Source organism: Scyliorhinus canicula, chromosome 17, assembly GCF_902713615.1.
Source record: "Scyliorhinus canicula chromosome 17, sScyCan1.1, whole genome shotgun sequence".
In the NCBI taxonomy this organism is placed as follows: Eukaryota; Metazoa; Chordata; class Chondrichthyes; order Carcharhiniformes; family Scyliorhinidae; genus Scyliorhinus; species Scyliorhinus canicula.
The window spans coordinates 126051537-126061726 of record NC_052162.1 but is presented as its reverse complement, the minus strand read 5'-3'; the positions used below and the strand labels follow the sequence as shown (position 1 = coordinate 126061726).

General features: G+C 47.4%; 1 pseudogene; it reads left to right on the top strand.

The window, feature by feature from the left end:
* The window catches only part of LOC119951191, a 73211-nt pseudogene extending 65221 nt beyond the window's left edge, over positions 1 to 7990 (top strand).
* The last annotated feature ends 2200 nt before the right edge of the window (positions 7991 to 10190 follow it).

Here is a 10190-nt window from a genome sequence, read left to right as displayed (position 1 = left end):
CAGACTCAGTGGGCCAATTGGTCTCCTTCTGCACTGTAAATTCTATGCATCCTTTTAGCCAGACAAATAAATGTTTCAAGCTGAGGGCACAAAGGATGTCAATTTCTTTAAGAGAGGGAGACCTGGGCCAAGCTTTGCAGAGTCTGCACCCTCCCTGGATTCACTTCCTTTCCCTTCAGTTGCTGCAAGTGACCAATTGAAGGTGAGAATGAGAAAAAAAATGAAAGTGTTTTACTCACAGATGTTGGGCACAGCAGGATTTTTCAGTCTGTATGAAGCAGAAACGTGGTTAACACAAAGTCCGCACTCTGATTGGCCGGAGGACCAGAGTCCTTCCGGTCCTCCAACTCTTCCCATTGGTTGCCGGCCTACAGAAAAATAGTAAGAAGTCTTACAACACCAGGTTAAAGTCCAACAGGTTTGTTTCAAACACGAGCTTTCGGAGCACGGCTCCTTCTTCAGGTCCTGAAGAAGGAGCCGTGCTCCGAAAGCTCGTGTTTGAAACAAACCTGTTGGACTTTAACCTGGTGTTGTAAGACTTCTTACTGGACAGAAAAATAGGCAGCGGATGTGACGTCATCATGGATGCCCTTTTGACCACAAGAGGAATAAACGCCACTGCTCATGTGCATAGATTCCTCTCCTTTGGACATGCGCAGTCCCGGTTCGTCCCGCGACCGGTGGATAGAGCGGTTTCTCCGGCGAGGTGCATTATGGGTGATTCAGCCGCCATTAGCCCTCTTCAAACCAGTCTCCAAACCCCTGGGACTGGGATGAAAGTGGGAGTGGGGGGCAGTGACCCAATTCCGGACACAAACTACATGTCACTGGGTTTGATTCTGACATCCCCCGTAGAAAACAGTTTGTTAACTTCAGACACCTGGGTGACATATGCGTGCGTGGGTTTCCTCCGGGTGCTCCGGTTTCCTCCCACAGTCCAAGGGCAGCACGGTAGCATGGTGGTTAGCATAAATGCTTCACAGCTCCAGGGTCCCAGGTTCGATTCCCGGCTGGGTCACTGTCTGTGCGGAGTCTGCACGTCCTCCCCGTGTGTGCATGGGTTTCCTCCGGGTGCTCCGGTTTCCTCCCACAGTCCAAAGATGTGCGGGTTAGGTGGATTGGCCAGGCTAAATTGCCCTTAGTGTCCTAAAAATGGGGTTGTTGGGTTACTGGTATAGGGTGGATACGTGGGCTTGAGTAGGGTGATCATTGCTTGGCATAACATCGAGGGCCGAAGGGCCTGTTCTGTGCTGTACTGTTCTATGTTCTATATTGGGGAGGGCAATAGCTGAGAGTGAAGCTGCACCCAAGAGTCAGCCCTTTCAGGGGAGGAGGATTGAGGGAAAAGCAGAAGTATAGAGGGATGAATTTGTGTTACAATCAATAGGGAATGAGTGTGTGGAGGCAGAGACAGAACGAAGCAGTGCTTTCTGTCACATGAGCTTGGACAATTTTATCAAATCATTTGTGAAATCTGGATTTCCAATGTCCCTGTGAAACACCTTGGGATGTTTAATTACATTAAATGTGCTGTATAAATGCAAATTAATCTGTTATTGAAGGCTGTCACTTGGGCTCCTCCACTACCCAGAACACCAAGTCCCCGATCATTGGCACTCTGATTAACCAGTTTATTCACACAGATCCGACCAGCCCACCCAATCTCAGTGAATCTGCTGTTCTCGGGCTCCCTTGTAACTCCATCCCTGCTCTCACTGCGCTGAGCTCAAGTGTGAACCAAGCATTTTTGTCTTTAGATTTTTAGTGTGAGAGGTTAAACCTATCAGGAGGCGATGCATAGGCCGGGTCACTGCTCTCATCAAAATACAAGGCTTAGAAGCTAATGGAGGGCTGTAAATTATGAAAGATTTTGATGCACATGAAGAATGTTTTCACTTGTAATGGTAAGACAAAAACTAGAAGCTATGAATGTGAGATAATCTAATCAGGAATTCAGGAGATGCTTCTTACCCAGAGAGTGGTGGGAATGTGGAGAAATGAACAGAGGGATACATTGATCGAGTCAGATGGGAAAGCATGAGAGGAGGCTCAAGTGAAGTATAAACACTGGCATGGATTGGTTGGGCTGTTTCTGTGCTGTATATTCAATGTAATTTAGCCTGGTATTGCCTTTAACTCTCACATAGTCGATTCCGGGTTAAACAGATAGTTTCACTCCCAGTAAAACATTTCAGCTCATTGTTTCCAGCAATTGTCCAATCAGTGCCTCTTGTCAGCCAGGTGTCCATGTGAGGAGTCAAGGTACTCAATTCAACTACAAAGATTTCATGTAATTTGTACCAATATATCTTTGAAGAGCAGTTTTTTTTTCCAAGTGGACTGGATTATTTAAATTTATCAGGTTTTAATCAATTCTATAAAGTGCTTAATTATCAGACAGTCTTAGGAGAGATTGTTTTATACAGGACAAAGTAGGCACATGATCAGCACCCCATTCACCATTGATACCCAGTGGCAGCAGTGTGTCGCATCTATAAGCGACACAGTAACACAGTGGTTAGCACCTTTACTTCACATTGCTAGGGACCGAGGTTTGATTCCCGGCTTGGGTCTCTGTCTGTGAGGAGTCTGCATGTTCTCCCCGTGTCTGCGTGGGTTTCCTCCGGGTGCTCCGGTTTCCTCTCAGAAGTCCTGAAAGATGTGCTGTTAGGTGAATTGGACATTCTGAATTCTCCCTCAGTGTTCCTGAACAGGCACCGGTGTGTGGCAACAAGGGGTTTTTCACGGTAACTTCACTGCAGTGTTAATGTGAGCCTACTTGTGACATTAATAAAGATTATTGTTATAAAGAAGGTCTGCATCGACTTTTCAAGCATCCTTTTACGGCAGCATCCATGTCCCAACATTAGAGGTCGCTGTGGCTGTTGGATAGATTCACTGTGGAGCTCCAGTGAACGAGTCTGCCGAGGGTCTATTTCTAAAACCTCATCACAACATATTGCCTAGTTAGCCACTAACTGACAGAATTCTTGTTACATTTCAGGATGCTCTTCCAGCTCTTAACAATAAACAGCGGGTGTGCCAGATTAAACTGGATTTCCTTTGGTTCCTCCCACTTTTCTCAGATATCAAAAGGAAATTGGATGGGGACTTGAGGGCAATAAACTCACAGGGGTACGGGGATAGAAGGTGCGAATGGGACTGAATGGATGATTTACACAGGGTTAGCATGGACTCGATGGGTAGAATGACCTTCTCCACTGACCTAATGACTCTCTGTCTAATGTTAACATCTCTGTACAGATTGATAACTTATTAAATGAAAGGAATCTCCAATGGAAAGAAAACCAATGGACAAAATTTCACATTTTCAAACTTTCACTGTGACAAACCAACTAAAATCGACACAAACCTGAATTAACAGTGACTGGATATTTCACAGAACAAGAGAAATGTCACTTTAATAGTCAGTACAACAAAGATACATTCCACATTGTTCTGAGCCCTCACATTATTTCCTGTAGAAATGTTGCACCATGGACAATCTCACAGTCTTCCCAATTTTGAGAGCTGCCTGTGAGGAATTGGACTTTGAGAGAAAATTCCGTCATGTTGCTTTTTCCCTCTGAGTTCAGCAATTTGTGTGGACGGTGGGATCTGTGTACACAGCGGGATACAGTCGGGAGTGAGTGACCCTGAGAGTTCTTAACACCGACTCGACCCCAAGAGTTCTTGTGACATCGGGTAAAATATGGGCAAGGAAACCTCCTGCTGATTATCACCTACCACCCATCCCGCTGGTGAATCAATATTCCTTAATGCTGAACATCACTTTGAGTCAAGGACACAGACTGTATTATGGGTGGGGGATTCCAATGTCCATCACTGGCTCAGTAGCTTCACTATTCAGTGAGCTGGCTGAGTACTAAAGGACACAGCTGCTCGACTGGGCCTCCAGCAGGTGGTGAGGGAAGTAACAAGAGGGAAAAACCTCCTGAACTTCATCCGCACCAACCTGCCTATCACAAATAGATCCGTCTGTGAGAGTATTGGGAGGAGTGATCACCACACAGTTCTTGAGCAGACAAAGTATGATCTTCACATGGAGAATAAGCCTCCTCTCCCCCACCTCGTGTTGTATGGCACTACCACTGTGCTACATGGGATAGATTTCAAACAGATTTAGCAACTCAAAACTGGGCATTCATGAGTCGCTCTCGACCATCAGCAGCAGAATTTAATTAAATCACAACCTCCTGGCCTGGTATATCCCCCACTCTACCATTAAGATCCAGCCAGGGGATCAACCCGGTTCAATGAAGAGTGCAGGAGGGTATGTTAGGAACAAAACCAGCCAAACCTGAATATGAGGTGTCAACCTGGTGAAGCTACAACACAGGACTATTTACCTGCAAACAGCAAAAGCAACCTGTCATAGAAAGGGCAAAGAGACCCCACAACCAAGGGATCAGATCTAAGCTCTGCAGTCCTGTCACACCCACTTGGAATGGCGATGGACAATTAAACAACTAACAGGAGGAGGAGGCTGCACGAATACCTCCATCCTCAATGATGAGGGAGCCCAGCACTTCAATATAAAAGACAAGGCTGAAGCATTCACAATAATCTTCAGCCAGAGGTGCCGTGTTGATGATCCATCTCCACCTCCTCCTGAGGTCCCAAACATCTCAGACGGCAATCTTCAGTCAATTTGATTCACTCGGAAACTGAACTGAACCATCCATATCAATACTGTGGCTACAAGAATAGGTCAGAGGCTGAGAATCCTGCAGCGAGGAACTCACCTCCTCACTCCCCAAAGACTGTACACCATCTGCAAAGCACAGGTCAGGGGTGTGATGGATTATTCTCCCTGTCTGGATGAGTGCAGCTCCATCAACATTCAGGAAGCTCGACACCATCCAGTACAAAGCAGACCACTTGAGTGGGACCCAATCCAACACCTTCAACACTCACTCCCTCCACCACCATCACACAGAGGCAGCAGTGTGTGTACCACCGACAAGATTCACTGCAGGAATTCACCATGGCTCTATCACCAGCAACTTCCAAACCCACAGCCTCTGCCACCTAGAGAAGGACAAGAGCTACAGACACATGGGAACACCATCATCCGCAAACTCCTCTCTGAGCCACACAGCATCCTGACTTGGAAGCAAATCGCCATTTTTCACTGTTGCTAGGTGAAACCCTCGAACATTATTAAGAAAGTAATAACAGGACATTTGGAAAGTCAAAACACAATCCATCAGAGTCAGCATGGTTTTATGAAGGGTAAATTATGTTTGACTAATTTGCGAGCAGTCTCCGGAGATGTAAGAAGCCAAGTGGAGAATGGGGATCCTGTAGATGTAGTATCTCTCGACTTCCGAAAGACATTTGATAAGCTGCCTTAAAGAAGGTTAATGAACAATGTTCGATCACACGGGATTCGGGGTAATTTATTAGCTTGGATAGAAGATTGACTGACGGACAGAAGACAGAAAATCAGGAAGAATGAGTCTTTTTCTGGATGGCAAGATGGAACTATTGGAGTGCCACAAGGTTCAGTCCTTGAGCCCCAGCTATTTACAATTTATATCAATGACTTGGATACAGGGAGAGATGGTTCTGTAGCCACATTTGCAGATGACACTCCAATAGGTGGGGCAGTAAGTTGCAATGAGGAAATAAGAACCTTACAAATGGATATAGATAGGTCAGGTAAGTAGGTCAATATGTGGCAGATGGAGTTTAATGTGGATAAGTGTGAGGTCATCCATTTTGGTCAGAAAAATGGAAACACAACTTATCATCTAAATGGAGAGAGGCTTTGGGGTGCTCCGGTGCCGAGGGATCTGGGTGTCCTTGTGCATGAATCGCAGAAAACTAGCATGGAGGTATGGCAGGTAGTAAGGAAAGTGAATGGAATGTTGGCATTTGCAGCTAAAGGCACAAAGCATAAAGGTAAAGAAGTGTTGCTGTAACTATACAAGGCATTGGTGAGACCGCACCTGGAGGACAGTGCACAGTTTTGGTCCCCTTATTTGAATAAAGATATAGTGGCATTGGAGACAGCTCAGAGGATGTTCCTCAGAACATAGAGATTAGGAGTAAACAATTCAGCCCCTCGAGCCTGCTCTGCCATTCAATCAGATCATGGTCGATCTCTTCCTGGTCTCAAATCCACTTCCCTACCTGTTCCCCATATCCCTTTAACCTGTTTTTAAAATCAGAAATATATCTATCTCCCTCTTGAAACCATTTAATGATTCAGATTCCACCGCACTTTGGGGCAGCAAGTTCGACAAATTCACCATCCTCTGCGAGAAGTAGTTTCCCTCCATCTCATTCCAAATTTACCGACTCTCAACATATATCTGATCTTCAATTGGTGACTTGCAACATCCAAAGGAAAAGAAAGTGAATCCAGGGAGTGTGCAGAGCCTCAATGATTCTGTTCTGATACTGTATAAGTATTGAGGATTTCTGTTGTTCAGTGGAGAAGGCTTACTCCCCGCCGGCATAATCATTAAATGTTTGAAGTTTGGAGCAGACCTGAAAGAGTGATTCTTTCCGATTCATTCCCGCTAACAGGAGATTTTCAGGTTTGGAAAGAAAGGGATCAGCATGGATCTGTCAAATTAGTTTGAATCGACACCTTCAGGAGAATTGGGAGGGTGATTATTAGACGTAGCAGAGTGAGAATGAAGGGAGAGTGTGTGGGATGGAGATTTACAGATTTCCGGGATCGAGAGAGGAAAGAATGTTCCAGAGAAACTAGAATTGTTTGTTCTGAATTTATATCCTGTACTGACAGCGATGTCTTTTGTAAACTCCTTTTGCAGCCTATTACAATGTGAGATCTATAGACAGAAATCTCACACCAAATGTCACGTCAAGATCTGACAGAGTCACTCAATTCACCGGGACCCGAATATCATCGGCTTTTGCATCTCAAAGGAGAAATGACTGGAAAAGCACCGAGACACACACACCCGAGTGAGAGTGTTCCAGAGCACTGACTGTGGAAAGAGCTTTAACCAGTTACACAGCCTGAAAAAACATTGCACCATTCACAGTGGGAGAGACCGTACGCATGTTCTGTGTGTGGACAAGTCTTCAACTCATCAGCGATCTTCGATGGTAACAAGGACACCTGCACCATGAAGAAACCGCGGAAATGTGGTGACTGTGGGAAAGGATTCCAGTCTCCATCTGCACTTGAAACCCATCGACGCAGTGACACTGGGGAGAGGCCATTCACCTGCTCTCAGTGTGGGAAAGGTTTTACTCAGTTATCCGCCCTGCAAACACACCAGCGGGTCCACATTGGGGAGAGGCCATTCATCTCCTCTGAGTGTAGCCAGGAATTCAGTCAGTTATCCCACCTTGTGACACACCAGCGAGTTCACACTGGTGAAAGGCCATTCACCTGCTCTCAGTGTGGGAAGGGATTCACTGATCCATCCTACCTGTTGATACACCAGCGGGTTCACACTGGGGAGAAGCCATTCACCTGTTCTCAGTGTGGGAAGGGTTTTACTCAGTCATCCCAACTGCTGACACACCAGCAGGTTTACACCGGGGAGAGGCCATTCATCTGCTCCGAATGTGAAAATGAAAAAAAATGAAAATCGCTTATTGTCACGAGTAGCTTCAATTAAGTTACTGTGAAAAGCCCCTAGTCGCCACATTCCGGCGCCTGTCCAGGGAGGCTGGTACGGGAATCGAACCGTGCTGCTGGCCTGCTTGGTCTGCTTTAAAAGCCAGCGATTTAGCCCAGTGAGCTAAACCAGCCCCAGAATGTGGAAAGGGATTCACTGATTCATCCGCCCTGCAGAAGCACCGGTGAGTTCACACCGGGGAGAGGCCGTTCACCTCCTCTGACTGTGGGAAAGGATTCGCTCAGTCGTCCCAACTGCTGTCTCACCAGCGGGTTCACACAGAGGGGAGGCCGTTCTCCTGCTCTGACTGTGGGAAGGGATTCACTTAGGTGTCCGACCTGCTGAGGCACCAGTGTGTTCACAAGTGATTAAAGGGGTTGGATTCTGTTGTTATTGCTGCTGTTAATCACATCCATGATTGAATTGTAACATAGAATCATATAATCTCTACAGTGCAAAAGGAGGCAATTTGGCCCATTGAGTCTGTACCGACCCTTGGAAAGAGTACCCCACATAGGCCCACGCCCTGACCCTTATCTCCGTAACCCAGTAACCTCACTTAATCTCTCTCGGACACTAAGGGACAATTTAGCACCTAACCTGCACATCTTTGGTCTGTAGGAGGAAACCACAGAACCCGGAGGAAACCCACGCAGATATTGGGAGAAAGTGCAAACTCCACACAGGAAGTAATATCAGGACATTTGGAAAGTCAAAACACAATCCATCAGAGTCAGCATGGTTTTATTTTATTTGTTTATAAATGTTTTTATTCTCCATTTTCACATTTTCCTTCAAAGTTTACACCCCACCCACAGACAGTAAATGGTAACAAATACAAAATCAATCCCCTGAACAATAACAACAATCCCATCCTCCCACCACCCAAACAACGACCCACCTGTCAATATATGCATCCAATAAAACAAACCCTCCCACGGTGGAAACAAATCATAAAGGAGAAAAAGAAAAAAGGAGTCTGGAACCGGCCATGGTCACCATATAGTCCACCCCCCCCCCCCCCCTCACACTCAATGCCGCCCAACCTCTGAAAGAGTACCGTACGTTATACCCAAGAGTTGTAAACTCCCCCCCCCCCCCCCCCCCCACTCCTCCCCAACTCCTCCCGTCCACTGCCTCTTGTAAAACTCCTTCCCCCAACCTCGGTTCCATCCCCCCCAACTTTCCACCCCGACTAGACCACTCGGACCCTGTTCTGCCAGGCTCCGATGGCCGCAGCCCCTCCACCCACCTCGCTCCCGTTCACTGTCCGGCTTAGACCGGCCAGCGTGGAGGCCCCCGCCTGGGTCCCTTTCCCCCTTGCCCGGCCCTAGAAAAACCCAGAAATCCCCTTTTAGCGCACAAACCCCGCATATCCACCTACACCCCAAAGAGCCCTCACTTCGAGTGAAAGTCCCATCACTTCCCTTGTCCAAATATATACAAGATTGGCTCCTTTAGCCCATATACCCGCACGCAGTGAAACAAACAAACAAGAACAAAGAAAATACAGTCATGAAGTTATGTCAGCACACAGCCATTTCTCAGTTCTGCCACAGTCCTTCTGCCTTCGCAAACTCCTCCGCCGTTCCAAAATAAAATGCCTTGAGCTTGTACGTCACCCTCAGCTTCGCTGGATATACAATGCTGCATTGTACCTTGCCAATGTACAGCGCCCTCTTCTCCCGGTTGAAAGCAGCCCGCCTCCTTGCCAGCTCCACCGTAAAGTCCTGGTATTATATGTATACCAGCTCCAGCCCACTGCACCACCTGCTTCTGCTTGGCCCAGCACAGGACCTTCTCCTTCACACTGTACCTACAGAAGCACAGAGTCACTACCCTTGGCGGCTCACTCGCCTTTGGTATAGGCCTCCACGACCGATGAGCCCGATCCAGTTCATATCGGGAGGGATTCCTCCCCTTCCCCCAATAGTTTCGCCAGCATTGCAGCAAAATACTCAGTCGGTCTTGGCCCTTCAACTCCTTCGGGCAGCCCCACAATCCTCAAATTCTGTCGCCTGGATCTGTTTTGCAGGTCTTCCATTTTTCCTCGCAGATCCTTATGAATCTCCATCACCTTCCGCATCTCCTTTCCCATCGACGCAAGTTGATCACCGTGCTGCAATAATGTCTCCTCCACTTTCTTCAGCGCCTCCCCGTTCTCCCGCACCTCCGCCAGTGCGCTCGCTACCGCCGACGTCACCGGGGAAATCGCCTCCTCCACCAGCACACTCAAAACCTCCCTCATCTCCTTCTTCATTGTCTTCATGTATTTTGTAAACTGCCTTTCGAATTCCACTGCCATTACCTTTGTTATTTCTTCAGCCGTAAGCAATGCGGCCTCCCCTGATGCTCCAGCCTCCATTTTCCTTGGTGACCTTTCTACTCCCCGACGAATATTCAGCTGTTTTCACAGCTGCTTTCTTACTGGACCTCGACTTATCCCCTCCCTGTGCTTTCTCCTGGCCTTCACGGCCTTCGCTGCCCCTAGGACCGGGTGTCAATCCCCAAAAATGCCGTTCCCAAATGGGAGCCCTCCAACGTGCGGCTGCCTCCCGCCCG